The sequence below is a fragment of the Lontra canadensis genome, unplaced genomic scaffold (assembly GCF_010015895.1).
Source record: "Lontra canadensis isolate GAN:19392208 unplaced genomic scaffold, GSC_riverotter_1.0 scaffold74, whole genome shotgun sequence".
In the NCBI taxonomy this organism is placed as follows: Eukaryota; Metazoa; Chordata; class Mammalia; order Carnivora; family Mustelidae; genus Lontra; species Lontra canadensis.
The window spans coordinates 9108889-9132484 of record NW_022631068.1 but is presented as its reverse complement, the minus strand read 5'-3'; positions in this window follow the sequence as shown (position 1 = coordinate 9132484).

Here is a 23596-nt window from a genome sequence, read left to right as displayed (position 1 = left end):
TAATCAGAATAGAACATTATACAAAAGGTATAACATATTCAAAAGGTATAAGGTGTATAATGGGAATACTAAAAGAAAGAGAAAAGATCAGAATAAATATTTGAAACAAAAGTGCCTAAGAATTTTCTTCAAATTAATGTCAGACACTAAACCACAGGAATCTCAAAGAACACCAGGCATGATACATGCCAAAAACTATACCTGGGCATATCATTTTCAAACTATGGAAAATCAAAGACAAAAAGTTCTGAATGAAGCCAAGAGTGGAGGGAAAATACCTTACCTATAGAGGAACAGAGATTAATTACATCTGACTTGTCAGAAGACACTCATGCAAGCAGAGAGTGGCATGAAATATTTAAAGTGTTGAGAGGAAAAAAAACCCTACCAACCTAGAATCCTGAACTATAAAATTATCCTCCAAAACTGAAAGAGAAGTAAAGACATTCTCAGAAAAACAAAATTTGAGGGAATTTGTTGCCAGCAGAAATTGTTAAATTATTTAGAGAGAAGGAAAATACTATATAGCTTAAAAACTTTGATCTACATACAAGGTAGCATCAAAGATGGACTAAGTGAAGGTAAAATAAATATTTTTTTTCTTATCCTTAATTAATCTAACAGGTAACACTTTGTCTAAAATAATATACCAACAGTGTATTCAATTATGTGTGTGTGTGTGTGTGTGTGTGTGTGTGTGATTATTTATAAATGAATGATAGCAATGGTATAACGGAATGGGAGTTAAGAATTATTTTCTTATTATAAGGTACTCACATGATCTGTGAAGTAATACAGTGTTATTTGAAAGTGAACTTAAGTTAGCTATAAATGTATATTGCAAACTCTAGGGTACCCACAGTAGGGAGAAAGTGTTACTTCTTTGTAAAGAAATGATTGAAAATAGAATCATGTAAAATCTTCACACACAAAAACAAGACAAAACAACAACAACAAAAACAGAAACAGTGGAAGGCAAAACTAGAGACAAAGAACAAGGAAAAAAAATTTAGAACCATACAAATATAATACACATTAAACCACCCACTTAATAACTGCTTTTAATATCAATGATCTAAAAGTACCAATTAAATGAAAGAATGTAAGAGTGGATTAAAAACAAGACCCAACTGTATGTTTTCCACAAGAAACCCACTTTAGGACACATATAAATTAAAAATAAATGGATAGAGAAAACGATATCATGCTAACACTAATCAAAGAAAAGCAGGATTAGCTGTGTTAATTTCTGGCAGAGCAGACTTCAAAGCAAGAGAAGTAAATCAGGAATAAAGAATGACAATACATAAATGATAAACAGGTCAATTTTCCAAGGAGTCATAACAATCTTTATCATGTAAGTGGCTAACAAAGGAGCATCATAGTTTGTGAGGCAAAAATTGATACAAATCCAAGTAGAAATACATGAATCCATTATCAGAGTTGGACACTTCAACATTTTTCTCTTAGAAATGGACAGATCTAGCAGTCATAAAATCAATAAGGACATAGTTGAATTCAACAATACCATCAACTCAACTGGATATAATCGACATCTTTAGACTGTTTCATTCAGCAACAGCAGAACATACATTCTTCTCAAGTTTTTGTGAAACATTCACCAAATAGACCACTTTCTACGTCAGAGAACAACAAATTCAAAGGAATAGAAATCTTACTGGCTGTTCTCTGACCACAGTGGAATTAAACTAGAAAGTAAAAAGAGAAAAATAACTGGAAAATCCAAACCTAAGTGGAGATTGACCAACAAACTTCTTTTTTTTTTTTTTTTAAGATTTATTTATTTATTTGTCAGAAAGACGGGGGGAGAGAGAGAGCATGAATGCGGGAGCAGCAGGCAGAGGGAGAAACAGGTTCCCTCCTGGGCAAGGAGCCTGATGTGGGACTCAATCCCAGACCCCTGGGATCATGACCTGAGCCGAAGGCAGATGATTAATGGCTAAGCCACCAGGTGTCCCAGACCAACACGCTTCTATGTAACACATAAGTCAAATGAAAAATCTGAAGAGAAATTTTAAAATATTTTAGTGAAATGAAAACTAGGTAACCTAAAATATGTGGGATGAAGCAAAAACAGTGCTTAGAAGGAAATTTCTAGCAGTGAATGCATGTATTAGAAGAGAAGAAATATCTAAAATCAGTCATCTAAATTCCTATTTTAGGGGACTAGAAAAAGAAGACTAAAGTAAATCGAAAGTGAAGAGAAAAAAAGAAATAATGAGAATTAGGTGAGAAATAAAAATGAAATTGAAAAGAGAACATTGATAAAGACAATAAAGTTGTCTTTATTAATTATTAATTTATTATTAACTGTTGGAATAAATTCCAAGTTTATTTTTGCTTATGTTTTCCTTGTCTCAGGAGACATACTTAGTAAGAAGTTGCTACAGCTGCTGTCAGAGAGGTTACTGCCTCTGTTCTTTAGGATTTTAATGGTTTCCTGTATCACATTTAGGTCTTTATTTTTTATTTTATTTTGTTTCATTTTACATTTAGGTCTTTAATTCATTTTGAATTTATTTTTCTGTATGATGCAAGAAAGTGGTCCAGTTTTGTTCTTTTGCATGTTGCTGTGATGAGCACTAGCTGTTGTATGGAAGTGTTGAATCACTAAATTGAACACCTGAAACTAATATTACACTATATTTTAACTAACTGGAATATAAATGGAAACTTAAAAAAATAGACAATGAGTCTAGAAAGCTGGTTCTTTGAAAAGATTTATAAAATTGATAAGCCTTTATTCAGGCAGGCTAACAAAAAGAGAGGACACATGTTACTAGTAAAGATCCCATGGACATTGAAAGACAATAAAGGAATACTAAATAATTCTGTGCCCACAGATTTGAAAACCTAGATGAAATGGACTGAATTGAATTCTTGAAAGACACAATTTGCCAAAACTCATGTAAGAGGAAATAGATGATCTGAATAGTCCTATATCTATTAAAGAAATTGAATTAGTAACCTTCTAAAACAAAGCCCCAGGACCAGTAGGTTCACTGGTAAACAACTACACTGGTAAACAACTACCAAACATTTAAGGAAAAAATTATAACAATTATCTTCATTCTTTTTCAGAAGATAGGAGAGTGAATGCTTCCTGATGCATTCTACAAAGACAGGATTACCTAGTACCAAATCCAGACAGACATTACAAGTATATAAAATTACAAAAAACTCAACAGTAAGAAAACAATTAAAACAAGGTCCAAAGATCTTAAAAGACATCTAACCAAGGAGTGTATACATATAGATTGTCTATAAGCGTATGGAAAGATTTGTCACATGTTATTAGAGAACTGCAAATTAAAACAACACCAGTATATCATTACACACCTATTAGAATGACTATAATCCAGAACACGAAATCAGTAAATCTTGGAGAGGATGTGGAGCAACAAGAACTCTCATACATTGCTGGTTGGAATGCAAAATGGTACACCTACTTTGGGAGGCAGTTTGTCAGTCTCTTACAAAATTTAGCATACCCTTTACCATACAATCCAGCAGTTGTGTTTTTGTATTGACTCAACAGAGCTAAAAACTTAGGTACACACAAAAACCTGCACATGGGTATTTATGGCAGCTTTATTTATAATTTCCAAACCTGAAAGCAACCAAGATGTCTTTCAGTAGGTCAAAGTAGTTGAATGGACAAGTAAACTTTGGTATGTCTACATGATGGTGTATTATTGAGTGCTAAAAAGAAATAATCCATCAATCCATGGGAAGACATGGAGGAATCTAAACAGAAATTACTAAGTCTTTTCAAAGAAGCCAGTCTGAAAAGTCTTCTAACTGTATGACTGCCAACTATGTAATGTTGAGGAAAAGGCAAAATTATGGAGATAGTAGAAAGATCAGAGATTGCCGGGGGTTGGGAGGGATGTGGAAGAGCACAGAGGATTTTTAAGGCAATGGAAATACTCTGTATGATACTAGGTACGTGCTGTTATACCTTTGTCTAAATCTATAGAATCTGTAACATCAAGAGGTAAACTGTAATGCAAACTATGGCGTTTGGGTAATTATGATGTGTCACTGTAGGGGTTCATCAGTTGTAACAAATGTATCACTCTGGTGGGGATTGTTGATAATGAGGAAGACTATGTATGTATTTGAGCAAGGGTATATGGGGTGCCTCTGTACCTTTCATTTTGTTGTGAGACTAAAAACTTCACAAAAAAATTATTACTTTTTAAAAAGTATATTCCTGATGCATTTTATTTATTTATTTTTAAAGATTTTATTAGAGAGAGAACACAAGTTGGGGGGGTGGCACAGAGGGAGAGGGAGAAGCAGACTCCCCATTGAGCAGGGAGCCCAATGCAGGGCTTGATCCCAGAACCCCAGGGTCATGACCTGAGCTGAAGGCAGATGCTTATCCAACTGAGCCAGCCAGGTGTCCCTCCCAGTGCATTTCATAAAGGGCAGAGGTTTTGTTGGATGTAATTATTTCTTCAGACAGAAATAATATAAATTATTGCTACACTGAAGCATCAACATCTTTTGTGTTCCCAACTTTGTTCACAGGTTTGAGTCCTCTCAAAGGACCTTTCGCTGTGTCTCTCCTCATCTCAAGCTCATATCTCCAAATGGATATAACATCCCCAAATGGATGTTAACATACCGTCTTCGTATTAGGGTCTGTAGCCATACCCCACATTGACCTCATCCTATTAAAGTATCAGACTGATTTTAACTCTTGAGTTTCATGTTTCCTCTCTATTTTCACAAATGTAGATTTCCTTTTTTTAAACTTGAGTTCAGCTTTTTATTACTATCTTTTGTTCTATGTCATTATAGCTTCTAAATTATTAGCAGTGTGTGGGAGATACAGATGTCGTTGGGGATGTCTGCATTAGTTCAGGCTACCTTATTGCTTAATCCAGAAATCTACCATGTGAATCTTTGAATCTTGGTTTCTTCAATATAGTAATAATGCTAATTTCACAGTATTTGAAAATATGAAATGAATCTTTGGATAAATACTTAGGGTATTATATTTATGCTGATTTGGAGATGTTAGCAGTATTAGTCACTATCATCTCAGGTTACCTAATCTCATAAGAATCAGAAGTATTGTGAGAAAAGAAGAAAAATATTTGATCAGGACCAAAAACATTTGATCAACAAGGAAGTTGAGCAGAATACTGATTGATTTGACTAGTTTGAGGAGATATTCCGAATAAGGGAGGCTGAATCTCTCGGAAAGATGAAAAATGAAGAATTGTAAGACAGATCTTTTCCACTTCAGAGTAAGACTGGACTATGTCCCCTCCAGCATAAAGTTTGCAATTGAAATCATCATGTCAATGCATGAGAAACAAGTAAAATGTTTCTCTGACTACTTAGGGTTCCAAATGCATGACAAAAATGATCATAGTTCTGGAAACAGGCTGAATATGGAATAAAATGTAACTCACCTTAATGTATAAAATAGTTACTATTGGACTGATATATATGGCTGCAGTGTGAAAATTGAGGGCAGAGTATGAGAAGGGGAAGGTAGAAGTAGACAAAGAATAGTCAAAGCCACCTGTATAGAACTTGATGCCTCTTTGATTTTGTTTGTTTATTAGTTTAGAATGAAAGCTCTGAAGGTGACAATATAAGTCTATCTGGCATCTTTTCTCATGATCAACGTGCCCTTGTGTCTATCACAGTAATCCACTTCAGATGTTACCTTAACCCAGTAAAGTTGGCTCTAATGTTCCAGATTCAATGAAACTGAAAGGCACATTTTATTCTTGCTTAGAAAAGTAAAATCAAGTAATGTATTGCTTTGACAGCTTATTCTACAAATTTATCAGAGTGGAACCAAGAAGGATTTCATATTCATTGAAAGGTTAGGAAGACTATGGAAGATTATAGTAATCCAGTTTGTAAAGTCTCCATAGTTGGGGAATGTCAGAAGGCAGTTTTTCATTGTAGCCAATCTAGACTCACTTAGGTAGTAGTATCATCTGAATGTTAGAAAAAATAAATTATAGACTAGGTTAAAGAAAATGTGTTTTATTATTTTCAACTGCATCTTTTATACTGGAGATGGGAAAATACATTTCCTTAGGTGGTTAAACATTTTCTATACATACGTATTTTCTTTATTTGTTTGCTTGTGCCAGTAACTCTCAACCCTGCTGCACATAGAATCATTTACAATTAGAGATAAACGATTTCCCATGCTCACACCCAATCTTCAGTATCCTTTCAGTTAGGTTCCAGACATCAGTTTTTTAAAGGAGCCCCCAGTATGATTTTTACACTGTTGGAGAGCATGCTGGAAAGGCTTGTACATGAGTTACATCTTTTCACAATGTCCGTTTTATTCAATCATAAAGCAGGTTTAACATAATTGTATGGCAGTTTCAGGATTTGTAACTCAGTGACATTTAGCTCTGCATTTATCTTGGCTTCATACGCATCACAGAAAGCAAAGCACAGTATGGTCACACAGATAGAATAAGGGGTAAGAAGGTAACAAACCAAGCACAAATTGAGGGCGTAGTTGAGATGAGACTTCTGTCTGGTCTGTGTCAGCTTTTGGCACCGCCTGCTTGCTTATTATGTTCAAGCAGTGAAAGATCTGCTATGTTGAGAGATCAGTTGGGCAGCGCCTTTGGTAGCAGTTGCTTTTTTAATGTGGTCAGATGTGGAAGGGTCAGAGTCTGGAGAGTCTGACAATTTGCTGCAAAAGTCCTCCCTTTTTAAAGGAGTTTAATCAGTTTGGGCTTTCACAGGTCTCCTCTGGTTACAGCGATTATCAGCTCTTGGTTCTTCCAGGTTTACATGGCCTTACAGGCTCAGTCTTATCACTGTGTGCTGGTTTTCATGACATGTGGTCTTAGCTGCAGTGTCCTTGGTTGCTGGCATCACTGCTTGACATGAGTCACTACTTGACATGAGTGACCCCATCTTGCTCTCCATACACATACATTTAAATTTGAGAACCACTGAGATAAGCAAATCTCTCCATTCCTGTCGCTTTCCTGTTTGCAGCAGTGCAAAAAGGAATTTTGATGGTAGTGTCTGAATCATCAAAAACTTCAGTTTCTAAAGTCCAAATTTAAAAAGGCTTTAAATGATGATACAAAATATTTATAAGAAAAATGCTTTTGGTTTTTTACAGCATTTCTTGAGACTTTGTCCTCTAGTTATCCAAGCAAAACACATTGGATTTGGAACACACTGCCGCCTTTCCATATTTTACTGAGTTATTTTTGTCAGCTTTCTGTTTTTCTCCTTTAGAATGTAACTTCCACTGGAGCAAGACTTTTTTAGTGTGTGTAGCTTAATGCTTTACCCCTATCAATGTATTACTCATAGTAAGTATTCAGTAACTCTTTGGATTCAATGAATGAAACTGATTCTAAAAAGCAATTAAAACACCTGAAGCATCATGTTGATGCAATGCCTTTATCTGATCTCAAGCTTTCTAAACAAGAATTATATGTGTTAATGCATGTGAAGATGCTATAAAATGGGCTTTGATTAGCCTTGGAAAATTGAATAGAATTGGAGAAAGTAGCTCTATCACTTATAAAGCCTTTCCTTACAAAAGTCTTAGTCCAGCTATCTTCATCTAAATGACCCTGCCCTCTGCCTTTTTGAAGCCCCATTGCCTTCATATGGGAGAGAATGGAGTTGAGTAAGTCCTTGTTTTCTGGGGATCTATGTAAAATGCAATTCGGTCCCATTGAGACTTCATAGGATCCTTAAAACCAGGGACAGTGCCAGCTATTTTTTTTTTTTTTGTCCATTATGACTAGTCAAGGGTTGGCAAATGACAGATACTCAGTAAATAATTGATAGAAAAACTATTCAGTTGCACTAAAAAGGCTGATTGCTCTATAGAAATAATTTGGAAGACGGTCTACAGGAAATGCCTGTTTGCTGACCTCAGCCAATTCAGATTGAAGCTTCTGAAATATGGCCAAAGGACTGGGTCTTTTCATCTACCTCTTATCCATCTGGTTTGGCAGAGTTTCTTGAAGCATGATGTAAAAATAAACTTAGATTTTTATTGAAAATACAGATTCATAGACCAGAGCCCATTATCTACTGAATCAGAATCTCTCATGCTGGGGACCAAGAACTTACAGCTTTTGTAAGTACCCCAGGTTATTCCTTATGCTCTAAAGATTGAGAACCATGTTGCTTAATGATTATAGCCAAGATCTGGAGTTTACCCATTACCTTTCCTGAGGAAGAGGCCCATTTGAAGAAGAGTGCGGATACACTTTGAGGATCCAAAAGAAGCTGCAGTTTTAAAGTTTTCTAATGTACCACTTCACTGTCTAGACTACAACAGGATTTTCGTTGGAGGTGGTGTAAATTGTCCTTATTATCTGATCATTTACTCAAGTAATATTAAAATGGCTTAAGAAAAAACATCAGTTTCCTAAAGTTATGAATAAAAATGGTTCACCAAACATTGCAGCTATATCCTGATTACTGGATGATATCTGTTTTTGTAGTCCTAAATGGGTTCATCTCAGAGGCACCACTGCCAATACTGCATATGCAGCAGGTGCTCTTCCAACCAGATGTGTATTTCCTGTGTGTTCTATGACTTCTGGTTCCTTCACCCAACACCCAACACTCCTAGTCCATCTTTTCCAGTCAGTCACATCCTGGGCTCCAATGTATAAATTCACTATTGTGTGTATTGTGCATAACTGTTCCAAAGGATCTTATTGTGTGCGCTATATATGCTAGAATATAGTGTACATTGCCATATAATGTAAAAAGACCATGCAACCAACTAAGTGTCATACCAACTAAAATGTCAAATAAATTTCAAACAGTGGAAATTTTTTATTGTTGTTGTTATTGAAAAACCATCACTTTAATGAGAACTTTTTCTCATGTGCTGGTCTTCCTCCCCTCAGAAGACTTTTTCCCTATTGAAAGGCAGTATTTTATATCCCCAGCCAACTCCCAAACTCCAGATGTAGCTGTCTTCTGTCTTCAGAGTTCCAACCTTAGAGAGAGCATTATGTGGAGAGAGGGTAAAAAGTTGATAGGAAAAAAGGGATAATGACATGCCCCGTGGTTTATTTTTGGGTTTCTTCCCAGGCCAATTCAAAACCTCCAAAATATGGTCAAGCAAACCAGCAGGCTTATACTTCCATCACAAACCATCCCCCAAACTACCCACATCTTTCAGACCAGGTGTTCTCCCCACATGGGCAAGGCCTGGTGGGGAGGACACCCCCAGCCTTTCCCAATAGTAGTAAATAACCCTTCAGTCTGAGCAGCACTAGAGGCTGGCTCAGGAACTACTCATCTCTACTGCTGTGTGGCCAGGCCTGTCTCATAGCCCTCTGTCTTCATGTCATGGAGCCCTGGCTCCTCGTTTTGGGCAAATGTGCCCTTAGAATGCTCCACCTTCATCTGAAGATCATCTAGGAGTGCATACGCATTTCTTCTAAACTCTATGGTCCGCTTTTCTCTGTCTAGCTTCCTAACATTAAAAGTTATAATTTAATGTTTTTCACCAAAAACCTTTTTTAAGCAAGCAGTGGTGTATAATTTTGTCATAAGTTTGATCCCAGTTGCTAAGCCATTTTTTTTTGGACCCAACCAAGCACTCCTAGATCTGTCACTATCTTACTGGCCATTTGACACCAGGCACCTGACATCTAAAGTAGAAAGTAACTGTTCTTAAGTGACCAGAGTCTCTAGATCACAGACTTGCTTACCCAAACTAGTACCATAGTGTGAATTTTATCATTTCTAAAATATAGCTGCCACCCAAATGAACTTGTGGCCATCTGATAATGTGATAAAATTACTCTGTCAGTTGCTGGAAAAGAGAAGAGGCAAAGTCAACTGTATTGGCTGAACCTAAGATAGCAAGAGTAGTATAGGATCAGCTAGTATAGGATCAGTAGTATAGGATCAGTCATTTACAGAATGTTAAGTTCACAAAGCACAATAAGGACTAGGCACAAAACCAAGAGTGGGCTTTCAATAAATCACCCCCAGACACTTGGATTTTAGGGAAAAAGGAAACATTTTTTGCTGAATAACTTCCTCTTTATTGATCTTTTCTGGTTTTTAGGTCCACTTACAAAGAAAAAAAAGGGCAGATTAGATGAATGTGGTACACTGGGCATTTATATTTAAATATAAATTTAAAGGAAATTTAAATTTAAAAACTTATATTTGCAGGAAAAAGGAAAAAAAACAATACCTTGAAAAACTTTATGGACGTGCTTTCACATGGTACATTTTATCGATGCTATGGAACCATTAACATACGATAACTAAATAATGTTAAATTTGTCTTGAAAATAATAGAGCAAAAAATGACTCATTAAAAGTGATTTCTAGGGGCGCCTCGGTGACTCAGTTGGTTAAGAGGCTGCCTTCGGCTCGGGTCATGATCCCAGGGTCCTGGGATCATGCCCCCACATTGGGCTTCCTGCCCAGCGAGGAGTCTCCTTCTCCCCTCCCTCTGCCTGCTGCTCCCCTTGCTTGTGCACACTCTCTCTCTCTCTCTGAATCTCTGTCAAATAAATAAATAAAATCTTTAAAAAAAAGGGGATTTCTAAAATATTTTTAAACTTGCAACTTAGAAAGACTTTTACAGTCTGAGAGGTTTTGGGAAGAAGACCTTGGATGTCTTTTGAGAAAGTAATTTTTTAAAATTCAGAACTGATAATTATAATCCCCTTAATTATCAGGGATTTGTTAGTACCACTGGGAAAAATCTAAGTCACCTTAATGTAGTATAAAATATATTTTTACATGGCCTTTTTTTCATTTTGCCTTTTCTGTCTCTTCTCTTCCCTCTACTCTGATGGATTCCTAGACTTGCATCTCATTAAATATATGCCATTTCTAGAATATCAGAATATGCTACTATCTGACAGTTCTTTAATACATTATTTCTTTTCTTTTTAATGTTTTGTCTATAAAAAATATCAACCTGGAGTGCCTGTGTGGCTCAGTCAGTTAAGTGTCTTACTCTTGGTTTTTTGACTTAAGTCATGATCTCACAGGTCATGAGACCAAGTCTTATGTAAGGCTCTTCACCCGGCATGAAGTCTGTCTAAGGATTCTCTCCCTCTGCCCCTCTCCCTACTTGCATTCTATCTCTTTTTCTCTCTCTCTAAAATAAATTAATTGATTAAAAAAAAAATCAAATCATCAACCTTGAATACTCAACTCAAATGTTCAGGCTCTTAAAAATCTGAGGCAGATTTCATTACTTCTGTCTTCTCTTATCTCTTGGTTGCACCATTAATATGACCCACATCACATTCATTTCCTGTCTCTTCAAGTAAACTCTGAGTCCCTCAATTCTGGAGCCAAATCTTAAGTTTATTCATAGTCATGGTTCTTAGAATAAGGCCTAGTACAAATTATTCATTAATATTTTAGTGATAAATAAATGATTGAAAATAGAATGAAAGAGATCAAAATTTTTCTTAGAGAAACTTAAATTTGATACTTACATTTAGCATTTTTAATGCCCTTCCATTGACCTTAAATCTTCTGACATGGGATGATAACTGTCCTTCAGTCTTGAAATTATTTTGGGATTCCCAAATCATGTTGGACCAGGCTAATCTCAACTGAGCTGAAAATAATTTGTGTGAACATATGAAAGGAATGGATCTGAGTTGAATTTGAGGTATGTACATGCCCAAGACTTAGGGTATCTGTCTCTGAAGTACTAAAATAAGAAACACTTCCAAATTGCTAGATAATTCAGAATTTGCAGATTTTTCTCTTTTTTCCATAAGAAAATCTGTTTTATCTACACTACAGAGGTTATCATTAAAACAACACTTTAGGGTGCCTGGGTGGCTCAGTGGTTTAAAGCCTCTGCCTTCGGCTCAGGTCATGATCCCAGGGTCCTGGGATTGAGCCCCGCATCAGGCTCTCTGCTCAGCAGGAAGCCTGCTTTCCCCTCTCTCTCTCTGCCTGCCTTTCTGCCCACTTGTGATCTCTGTCAAATAAATAAATAAAATCTAGAAAAAAAATTTAAAAACAACAACAATTTAGAGGTGCCTGAGTGGCTCAGTCAGTCATGTGTCCAACTCTTGGTTTTGGCCCAAATCATGATTTCAAGGTCATGAGATTAAACCCCACATAGGGCTCTGCACTCAGTGTGCAGCTTATCCTTCTCCCTCTGCTTGCTCACTCTCTCTCTCTCCCTCTCTCCCTCTCTCAAATAAATACTTAAAAAAAACAAAAACAATATACTAGGTATAGAAAGACTTTATAATGTAAAAAGTGTACTCAGAGCTTTGAATATTGTCATCTTTTACCATTGGAAATGGCAGAAAGATTGGAGAAGAAAGTATCTCTGCTTTTAATGTTTTTTCCATTTTTCTTTTTTAAAAATGTGCCTCTTCTTTGAAAACAGTACATTTATAGAGTTTATTAACCTAATGAAAATCAAACAGAAGTACAGCATACTTTTTAGTTCATGAAAGATAATGGATTAGTGCTATGGAATTGGTATCGGTAAAGTGCAAAGCCACCTACCCAATTCCATGCAGGTACAGGAAAGATACATCTTGACTGCAAGTAGTTATTTGACTCAAAGCAGGAAGAAAGTTTTGGTTTAATTCAGTCTGATAATTTTGAGCGAAGTAATTTTTTAATTCTATAGATGTGCTATATTTATCTCCAACTAAAAGTATATTTGGTTAAGTTTATCATTTTATTAACAGTTTTGTTATAAACCTGAATTGTCAGAATTTCCTTATTTCTAGGCTTGAGTGGTTTACTATAAGTATACTATTTGTTGAAAAAATTAGTATTTATTGTTTCTTTTGGCATATCACAGAAAAAATGTAGGAAGCATTCAGATGGGTTTGTTTATGGGATCACACATTTCTCAGAAATGATATCAGGAAAATTTATTGTTTCAGATAAAATTTCAATTGGTGTCATTGAATATGCTCTGGAATATCTTCTTTACAATTTCCATTAAAAGCTTATTTGGATTTGTGATGTGTACATATTTTCAATCTTTCAGTACTAGCAAAAATATTTATAAATTTTGATCTTAATTTCTGTGCAGTCATCTCACATATAATATTAGAAATAACCTGAGTAGTATGCATGAATGAATGTAGGGCAACAAAACAGAATGAAGTTTTTCTACATACAAAAAGTAACTGCTTTAAAATAAGAACATTCTGCTGCGAAGTCTTCAGAGTAGGATAATAATAAAAGCAGTAATTTAATGTGTTTAATTGATCGAGGACTATAACAAAATTCTGTCCTTAATCACTCTCTCTTGTTCTTCAGTTTTCTTAGCACTGTTCTCTTGGTGTTAATTCTATATTAAATAAGAAAATAACAAAAATTAAAGCAGGAATGGGAAGATGCAATCTCAGGAACCAAGCCCCCACCGTAAGATCAACAAGGAAGTCTGTTGGGGCTGAAAATAAATTTATTCACCTGTAGTTTATTTCTTCTCTACAGTCAATAGGCAGTTATATTATTATGTGAGGTAGGGAGCTCTGTCTCATGTTCTCATTCAGAAGATTGGTTTCTCTCTCCGTCAGAAGAGGAATAAAATGATTTATTTCAGGATTCAAAATTCTCCAGATTATAACCACAGTCTAAAATTACAGCCACAAAAAATAAAAATAAAATAAAATTACAACCACATCCTTTTTTCCTTACACATTCAAGTTAAGATGAAAAAAGATGAAGTACTTGGCTTACCCTAACCTACAATGAGAAAGTTAAGTTTTTGTACATTGAGAAAATGAGCTGCCTGACTTACATTTTCAACTTTGTGCATTGCATTACTTTGATTATGCCCTGATTCACTATCTTAGACATAGCTAGTTTAAATTTCTGCTCATTCAGACTGAGTGAAATAACTGATCTACTAGTTAGTCAAAAGCATGTAGAATAAACATTCTTTCCTCTCATAACACTTCAGTTTTGGAAATATTAAACATTTAGGGCCAGTATGCCCTAAAACTTCCACAAAGTCATATTTTTACTAGAAATGAATTTATTATATAAATTCAATTATATTATACAACTTCACTCATCAAGAACCTCTAGTAATATATACATTAAATTAATATATTTTAATGGCTAACCATTCCACAGCTTATTCGTATACCTAGTGCTTGTTATTTTCTGCCACAAGCAACTTAGTAACTGCAGGAAGAATTGATAGATTTAACAAAAGTGCAGAATACTCAAATACTTTTGAATTTCAGATAAATAATAAATAACTTAGGGTTATACTTAAACCAAAATATTATTTGATCTTTATCTGAAATTCAAATTTAACTAGACACCCTGTATTTATCAGACAGCCCTCTTCCTATGGGCTCCTAAAGAAAGTCTGTAGTGAACTTGACTCATGTTGGAAATATGATCACCTCAAGATTTGGAATCTGAGAAATAATTGGGATGCCCCAATTGACACATCAGGGTATTTGTCCAAAGAGGGATTTGGAGAGTTCCTGCCCAAACAAATATGCAGAATCAAAGAATCCCATAGAAGATGATCTGAAATTTATAGAAGTAAAAGGACTGACTCATCCCCTTGGATGTGTTGTTAATTCAACAGTGGTTAAGGGTAGGCCTGATCATGAAATAAATCCTCTATTCAGGTCTGGAGAGAGGCTTATAAATGGAGTAAGGGAACATGCAGAGATCTTTTTAAAAATTTAATCAAAATGTTTGTATAAACTATTACAACTATTCTAGCCATAAACAATTTAAAGTTCATTTTTTCAGCTTTATTACAATAAAATGAGTGAATTATAAGCTGAATATATATATATACAAATTGTACAATTTAAAACTTTTAACATGTATATACATCCATGATTATCTCAAAAAATAAAATAAAAACCTACTTGCCAGTTCCACAGTTTTCTTCATTCTCTTTGCAAGCCCTTCATCCACTCTTTTGTATTCTCCCACAGAGCTCATCTCTTTTACATAACTATGGACTAGTTTGTAATTTGCTAGAACTATGTATAAATAGAATTTATAGATCAGTGCACTCTCTCTCCCTCCCAACCCATCTGTCTTCTCTTATTCAGTATTATTATTTTGAGACTCATTCATTTTCATAGATACATCAGTAATGCATTTTTTATATTGTGGAATAGTATTCTAATACAAGGATATACCATAAATTAGTGTATCTGTTCAACTGCTAATGTACCTTTTTGTCACTTCTAGTTTTTATTTATTATAAGTTAAGCTGTTATCAATATTCAGCACAATCATTTGCCAGGTGTAGACTTAATTTTTTAAAGAAATTTGCAAAATGTTTTCCAGAATGGTTGCATCATTTTATGTTACTAGCAACAGCGGTTGAGTATTTATGCTATATGAATATACATGTAGGTGAAAAACACTTTTAATTATCCAAGCCTGATCCAAAACTGTTTTACATGTAAATACAAAACACTTTTGCACATTTTAATATATACAAAATTTTCTAGGAATAAGACTACCATGTAAATCTACCATGTTTGTTTGGGACTTTTAACAAGTGTTGTTCATTTTGAAAAATCTTGTTTTGAATTGCCAGTATAATATGCCCGTATCAATTTGACAATATCAATATGTCAATATGTTACTGCATTATTTCTGTCATATTCATGGTACTTTTACATTTCAATGAAGATATTTGACTGCGTAATTATATTTTTAGTGCAGTTGTGCCAAAGCACTTACATACTCAAATGCATATTATTTTATTATAAATCAGTTTCCTTTTATTTCTGTTATATATTACAGTTAGGGAATTTTATATATTAAAAAATTATAAGTAAAGATACATTTTGTTTTATATTAACACTGTTCCACCAAAGCTGTGTTAAGCTGAATAATGTGACCCCCCCCAAAAAAATTCCCAAATACTAAACCCAGAACTTGTAAATATCTTATCTTACATAGTAAAAGGAAGTTTTCAAATTTGATTAAGGATCGTGAAATGAAGATATTGCTTTGGATTACTTAGGTATACCCAATGGAATCACAGGGTCCTTATAAGAGGTAAGCAAGATAGAGCAATCTGTACTTTCAATGCCATTCTGATCAAAATTCCACCGGCATTTTTCAAAGAACTGGAACAAACAATCCTAAAATTTGTATGGAATAAAAAGAGACCCCAGATTGCTAAGGAAATGTTGAAAAGGAAAAACAAAACTGGGGGCATCAGGTTGCCTGATTTCAAGCCTTACTACAAAGCTGTGATCATCAAGACAGCATGACACTGGCATAAAAACAGACACATAGGCCAGTGGAACAGAATAGAGAGCCCAGCTATAGACCCTCAACTCTATGGTCAAATAATCTTCAACAGAGCAGGAAAAAATATCCAGTGGAAAAAAGTCTCTTCAATAAATGGTGCCAGGAAAATTGGACAGCTATCTGTAGAAGAATGAAACTTGACCATTCTCTTACACCATACGCAAAGATAAACTCAAAATGGATAAAAGACATCAATGTTAGGCAGGAATCCATCAGAATCCTAGAGCAGAACATAGGCAGTAACCTCTTTGGTATCGGCACAGCAACTTATTTCAAATATAACTCCAAAGGCAAAGGAGACAACAGTGAAAATGAATTTTTGATACTTCATCAAGATCAAAAGCTTCTGAACAGCAAAGGAAACAGTCAACAAAACATGGAATGGGAGAAGATATTCTCAAATGACAATACAGACAAAGGGATGATATCTAGGATCTATAAAGAACTCCTCAAACTCAACACATACAAAACAGATAATCATGTCAAAAAATGGGCAGAAGACATGAACAGACACTTCTCCAAAGAAGACATACAAATAGCTAACAGACGCATGAAAAAATGTTCATCATCACTAGCCATCAGGGAGATTCAAATAAAAACCAATTGAGATACCACCTTACACCAATTAGAATGGCCAAAATTAACAAGACAGTAAACAATGTGTGTTGGAGAGGATGTGGAAAAAGGGGATCCCTCTTACACTGTTGGGAATGCAAATTGATACAGCCACTTTGGAAAACAGTGTGGAGATTCCTTAAGAAATTAAACATAGAGCTTACCTATGACCCTGTAATTACACTACTGGGTATTTATCCAAAAGATACAGATGTAGTGAAAAGAAGAGCCAGCTGTACCCCAATGTTCATAGCAACAATGGCCACAGTCGCCAAATTGTGGAAAGAGCCAAGAGGCCCTTCAGTAGACAAATGGATAAAGAAGATATGGTCCATATATACAATGGAGTATTATGCCTCCATCAAAAAGGATGAATAGCCAACTTTTGTATCAACATGGGCAGGACTAGAAGAGATTATGCTGAGTGAAATAAGTCAAGCAGAGAGAGACAATTATCATATGGTTTTGTTTAGTTGTGGAGCATAAGGAATAACATGAAGGACATGAGGAGATGGAGAGGAGAAGGGAATTGGGAGAAATTGGAGGGGGAGTCAAACCATGAGAGACTGTGGACTCTGAAAAACAATCTGAGAGTTTTGGAGGGGAGGTGGGTGGGGGGTTGGGTACACCTGGTGGTGGGTATTATGGAGGGCACATATTGCATGGAGCACTGGGTATGGTGCATAAACAATGAATTCTGGAACACTGAAAAGAAATTTAAAAAATAAGTAAAAAATTTTAAAAAGGGGGGCATCGGCAGGAGAATCAGAGTCACTATTAGGAGCTATAACAAGACAAGTGTAAGGTTGGAGTGATATAAGAAGAGACCAGAGCCAAAGAATATAGGTAGCCTCCACACGTTGAAAAAGACACTGAAATGAATTCTCCATTTAGAGCCTCCAGAAGGAACTAGCTTTGCCAGCACTTTAGCACAGTGTGACTAGTTTTGGACTTCTTATCTCCAGAACTTGAAGATAATAAATTTGACTTGTTTTAAGCCACTGTGTTTGTAGAAATTTGTTATGGTTGAACACAAATACAGTGAAATAGAAATAAAATAAAGGGATCATATACTAAATCATAGAGTAAAGAGATAATTTAAAACTGTGGAAACAGTGCTTTATTTTGTATCATTATTAAATAATTATTAATTTTCTTTTGATAGGAAGAAAGCACAAGCATGGCAGGGAGGGGAAGAGGGAGAGGGAAAAAGAATCTTAAGCAGGCTGTATGCCCAGTGCAGAAGTAGATCATGACCTGAGCCAAAATCAAGAGTCAGACACTTAACTGACTGAACCACCCAGGTGCCCCCTCAGTGTTTTACTTATGTTTATTGTGGAGACCTATTATGGCATATAAACTATACAAGAAATGTGTCTTAGAGATCACACTGACAGGCTTGTCGATGTTGGCTTGGAAGTTGAGGATATGGCTGGAGGTAGAGACTACTTAGAAGCAGTTAAAATGGTACTGTAATTCTTTGTATATATGAACTTTTGACTGGACTGGTAGCATCTCAAGGGCAGCAGTATAGTATATTTGGATTTGTTTCATCTACTCCAAATTATACTTGGCATACAGCTAATTCACAGAAAATTTTTGACTAGTTTACTGCTAAAGGTATTGATCTTGCTAGTACACAGAAAGAAATATTTTTTGGTCATTATTCTGAAATATTTACCTCATTACATTTATCAGTAAAGAGTGACTATCCAACTTGCTTTCCTGAAGAGTAAACATGATTTCAAAAGTCATATTTGAAACAGCTTCAGGAGAATAGGTATTATTTCTTCTTTGAATGTTTGGTAGAATTCCCCAGGGAATCTGTCAGGTCCCGGGCTCTTGTTTTTGGGAGGTTTTTGATCACTGCTTCAATCTTGTTACTAGATATTGGTCTATCAGGTTGTCAACTTCTTCCTGATTCAGTTTTGGAAGTTTATAGGTTTCCAGGAATGCATCCATTTTATCCAGTTTGCTTAACTTACTGACATATATCTGTTAATAATAATTTCTGATGATTGTTTCTATTTCCTTGGTGTTAGTCGTGATCCCTCCCTTTTCATTCATAATTTTATTAATTTGGGTCATCTCTTTTTTCTTTTGTATTAGTTTGGCCAGTAGTTTATCAATCTTATTGATTTTTTCAAAAAACCAGCTTTTAGTTTCGATGTGTTCTACTGTATCTCTAGTTTCTATCTCATTGATCTCTGTTCTAATCTTGATTATTTCCTTTCTTGTGTGTGGGGTTGGCTTATTTTGTTGTTGATTCTCCAGTTCTTTAAGATGTAAAAGAGCTGGTGTATTCTGGATTTTTCAATTTTTTTGAGTGAGGCTTGGATGGTTATGTATTTCCCCCTTAGGACCACCTTTGCTATATCCCATAGGTTTTGGAACAATGTGTCTTCATTCTCATTGGTTTCCATGCATTGTTTAAGTTCTTCTTTGATTTCCTGGTTGATCCAAACATTCTTAAGTAAGGTGGTCTTTTGCTTCCAAGTGTTTGAATTCCTTCCAAACTTTTCCTTGTGGTTGAGTTCCAGTTTCAAAGCACTGTGGTCTGAGAATATGCAGGGAATAATCTCAGTCTTTTGGTATCGGTTGAGCCCTGATTTGTGACCCAGTATGTGGTCTATTCTGGAGAAGGTTCCATGTGCACTCGAGAAGAATGAATATTCTGCTGTTCTAGGGTGGAATGTTCTGTATATAACTATGAGGTCTATCTGGTCCAATGTGTCATTCAATGCTCTTGTTTCTTTATTGATTTTCTGCTTAGATGATCTATTACTGAGAGTGGCGTGTTACAATCCCCTACTATTAATGTATTCATATCAATATGGCTCTTACTTTCAAGATATTTTTATACAATTTTGCCTAATTGACTCATCTTCCCTTCATATAATTTTTTAAAAACTCAAATTTTACATTTATCTTAGGGAAATGAATTAATGAATATGTATTAGGTTTTGAGCATAAATATTTATTTTTAAGTGATCTTAGGAGCTAAATTTTCCATTGTATCAATAAAGAAGGTGAGAATCTGATATTAATTTACTTGACAGAAATTATACAAATATCAAATGGCACAATTGGAATGTGATTTTGGTAGTCTGTGTCTATAAAATTCAAGTTCTTTTCTCCAAACACCAGTGGTTTTCTTATGTTGAATCACCTGTGCTAACATTTAAGCATTATGGACTGAGAAAAAAGTCAGTAAAAAACCCTTCTGTTTCACTTCAATGTCCAGTTGCAAAAGAAGGAACAGCTGTTAGGTAGAAAACAGAAGAACTTCAAGGTGAGACTTTTTAAACCTGCAGTATCCAAACTATATCAACGTGAAGTTACTCTTTTTTGCACCCAAACTCTAGGGCCAGTCCCTGGAGGAAAATATCAAGGAAGTCATCTTTTCTACAAATCAAGTAACAAGGCTTCTTTTTCCTTTCTTTTTTTCCTCCTCCTCTTTCTCTTTCTCCTGTCTCCTCCCAGTCAGGGTTCTTCAGAGAAAAGAACCCTTCGATTGATCAATTGATAGATAAATCAATAGATCAGTAGATAGACATATAATGATTTATTATAGTAATTGGCACATGATTATGGGAGACTGAGAAGTCTCACAATCTGCTCTTCTGTAGGTTGGAGAATAAGGGAAACTGGTGGTGTAATTCGGTCCAGTCCAAGCCCGAGAACCAGGGGAGCTGATGGTTGTAAGTTGAAGTATAAGGGGGACGGCTCCAGGACCAGGAGCACTGATGTCTGAGGATAGAAGGTGGATGTTGCAGGTCAAGTGAAGAGAGCATATTTACCATCGATTTATCCTGCTGTTCTTTTCAGCCCCCAAACAGATTGGATGATACTCAATCACATTGCTGAAGGCCATATTCTTTACTGGGTCTACCAATTTAATGCTAATTTCTGCTGGAAACCCCCCCCCCCCCAACACACACACATACACACACTCACACAGACCCACCCAGAAATTTTTAGCTATCAGGGCATCCTTTAGCCTAGTCAAATTGACACATAAAATTAACCATCCCACTACCTCCCTCTCCCTCCTCTAACCTTCTTCTTTTCACCTTCCCCTCTTCTTCCTCCTCCTCCTGTCCATGCTTGGTGTTAAATACTTCATGCTCCAGAAGAATAAATAGAAGAAATAGGCTTAAGTTGCAGAAAGAATGGTTTACATTAAACAAAGGTCAAATATGAGAAATCTAAATAAACAAGGGAATATAATATTTCCTTGTGAGGAAGTGAGAAATAAGTGAGGAATCTTATTTCCTCAAGATGTCATAGAGTCCCATTAAAATACATAAGCATCCTTAGGAAATAATTGAGCAACAAATAATATGTCATTTGCTTCTCCCGTTTGTTCCCAGTACTAACATTCTGAATAGATAAAACCCTTACAATAATTTATCTCCAAAAAACTATTTTGTACTTGGTAAATGATGTAAGAAATGTTGGGGTTCAGAGATGATGGCTAAGAAAGACTTCTTGAGATGTCTTCAGAGTAAAAAGGTGTTTTTATTAAAGCACGGGAACAGGACCCCTGGGGAGAAAGAGCTACGCTGGGGTTGTGACAGGTGACTGATACATACTTTCAAGTTGGGAGGTTAGGGATAGCATTTTGGAAAGAAGGTGTCCAGGAGCTTGAAGGTGCTAGCTTGAGGGGACCGTTTAGGAAAAGGTCAATTATTACCTTTAGTCATGAGACCCTTCAGATATATATCAGTGGATCATATGCTTGGAGGATGGTTGCATATATCTTGGGGGATAGAGATAATTGAAGTTTCCAAAGGAATTTTTATATGTTAAAGTGGACTTACAAGATCGGGGCGGGGGGGGGGGGCAGCTAAGATTGCTTTTTTTGCCCTTAGCGAAGTGTCAGCATCAAGGCAGCTGAGCTCCCATATGAAGGTCACTCTGCCTATTTGAAGGACTTGTCAATGGGCTATAGGCAGTAAGGAAGTTCATTTTTTTTCCTTTTGCCTTGTTTTCCACATCAGTAAGTGTTAGTTCCCATAAAATATTGAAGAAATGTGTGATTCTATGCCTTTGAAAAGCTCACAGTTAAATTTAGCAAAAAAAAAAAAAAAAAAAAGAAAAGAAAAGAAAGAAAGAAAGAGAGAAAACAAAAAGAAAAAAAAAAGCATAAAATTTTTTTTGTGTGTGTGTGTTTTTGGAAAGAAAGAAACATTTACAGATAGAGTGTTTGTATTCATATGAGGAAGGGGTGACTCTGTAGAGGTAGGGGCTGAGGAAAATTCTGGCTAGGGAGATAACCTGTTTAAATTCTTCTGGGATTCTCTTATTGTCCACTAATCCTCCTGTGTCCTACAGGATTGTTATAACCCAACTGGCTTAGACACAATCCAAATCAAATCTCAGTCAGGCAAAACCTATTAAAAGAATCTGAGTCCAACAGACTGTAATTTTTATTCATCATTTTCTCCTTCTCTTCCTCTCAGTTTTATAAGTGTGTATGTCAGCAATAGGCTTAAATGATTGCAGTGCATTGCTTGCTGGAAATAGAGAGGTGTGAACTAAATGTCTCCTTAGCATCTTTTCGTATCTTTTCAGCTCTTTATAGCCATTGTTCTGGAAAAGATTCATTATAAAAATATCTAGCCATAACATTTTTAATATTCATTCTTCTTCTAAGGAAAATGAAATTGCCGTATGTTTATAGTTATTGCCATCATTTTCCCCAGGTTATTTCTAGGCCAAAAAGATTTTTACCATTCCTAGCCAGATTTTGAAAATACCATTTACCTCCCAAAAGATGTCTTTAGAAAATCTAGATGTACCTTGTATGTTACAATTAATAATATTCCAGGCCACTGGGAAAGTAGAAAATACCTTTTCCCTTAACAGTTCCATTTACCATGTCTTCTTCCTTCTCCCCCATTTATCTGTAGACCTTCAATTAGGGTTTTAGAAGGCAGAAGTGTGCTGTCCATTAGATCCACAGTAGACTACAGGAAGAGATGTAAGCAGTGCAGGAAGAGCAGGAGAAAGAAGAGCTATTCTCTCCTATTCAAGAAAACAGAAGGACATCCTTATAAATTTTCAGAAATGCAGTATCAGATTCATCTTTAGGTGATAATGTGAGCAAAGTGTGATGAGAAATCAGCCCATGCTACTTAGTCATCATTATTGTTCACATAATAAAGAAGGGGACCCTGGGTTAAATCACCAGTATCTTAAAAAAAATATGTGTGTGTGTGTGTGTGTGTGTGTGTGTGCATATATCTATATATCTACACACACACACACACACACACACACACACACACATATATATATTTCTTCTTTCCCTTGTGAAAATGATACTCAAACCCAAAGTCATTAGCCAGTTAGCTCAGTTTTCCATTCCAAAGTGAGGCCTCTCCCAGTGTAGTTATACCCTGCAAAGGGATTTCTCCATAAGCCCCAGGCTACCAAAACAGTTTTAGAACAGTGAAAGATGGAGAAATAAACAGTAGAGATCTTTAAATCTAGCAGTGTCTATCCAGCCATACTTTAGAGGAAGTTGCTTACCAAACTATGATTAAAACTAACTTCCTAAACACTCTCACTTAGCAGCTGTAGAAATCATAATTAAGGAATCCTAAGAACTTCATTCTTTTCCTACCGAATTCAGAAATTCCTGGAAGAGTAAAAGAGAACTGAGATTAAAAAGAACAACCCC